We start from the raw sequence: 1160 nt of genomic DNA on the forward strand, positions 1-1160 counted from the left end.
CCCTCTCCCTCTCTCCACCACCCCCACCCTTCTCTGGCTGGTGTGGTTTCACACTGCGGTCAGAGAGAGCGGACCAAATGCTAAACCTTTTTTGGTTTTCTCTTTTATTCCAGTGGTCCATTAGTCTGATATTTGAACTGAATTGTCACTGTTGTGTCTGACTTTTGACTTTAGCCTGGTACTGTTTTGTTGGTTTTTGTGGACTTTTTGACGGATAAAAAAGCTCGCTAACCATGCTGCCATTTTTTTTGTTTTTTTTTATGTCGGTTGATGCCGATAAAACATGTAAGGCATAGACACTATGTTAGTCAGTATGTTATCTATATTATCTTCATAAATGATCTAACACTTAACACAATATGAAAAGCGGGCAAAGGCTCAGTCTTGTTGCCTGTTGATTTTGGGAACAGAAAATTATATTGTATCTTGGGTACAAGAAAGAATCTCGAATGCCCATGTTACAATTCCTCTGCAGAAAGGTCTGGCCTCTCTCCCATCCCAAATTTATGCCCGTACGAAACAGACCGACCAATTACAACGGTTTATCTAACATTGAGGCGGGATGAATAGGATGACGGTTCAGGCACGACGTAGAGGCATTTCATCATCAACAGAGATGTCTGCTGCTGGTATAGAATTGTTTGTTGATCCCACTATGGAGACAGAGCTGCGTTGCTCCGGGCTGCCTCACCTGTTTCTTTGCTATGATTGGTTGTAGGCCTATCCAACTACGTTCAGAGGCATGTTGGTCTGCGCCCATTGGTGACGCCCTTGGAAATTGAAGATGAACTCAGAGGTTCCAGCCTACTAACAGTTTGTAATTTGTCTGGCGATGCAGGCTTCAACAGGGGTGTTAAAAAAAAGCATACTTATGCATACTGTTTCATTTTAACTATTTAAAACATTTTTTACTTTTATTCCACCTCATCTCAATGCAAGCATGTCACTTTTTCACTGTAATTAATGTATCACACAGACCCCAACTTGATACAGCTAGTTCACTTAGTCTAGGAAACAGGGCACATTTTTGCTGTCTACTATCCGGTCTGGCCGATGCCTACATAGATGTTAATTAATCTTTCCTAGAATGCTGATGGGGCGTTAAAGTCAAGTCCATCGATTCATAACACTAATGGTTTAAAAACAAGCAAGCTGCTGTT

The sequence above is a fragment of the Gadus macrocephalus genome, chromosome 22, assembly GCF_031168955.1.
Source record: "Gadus macrocephalus chromosome 22, ASM3116895v1".
Lineage (NCBI taxonomy): Eukaryota > Metazoa > Chordata > Actinopteri > Gadiformes > Gadidae > Gadus > Gadus macrocephalus.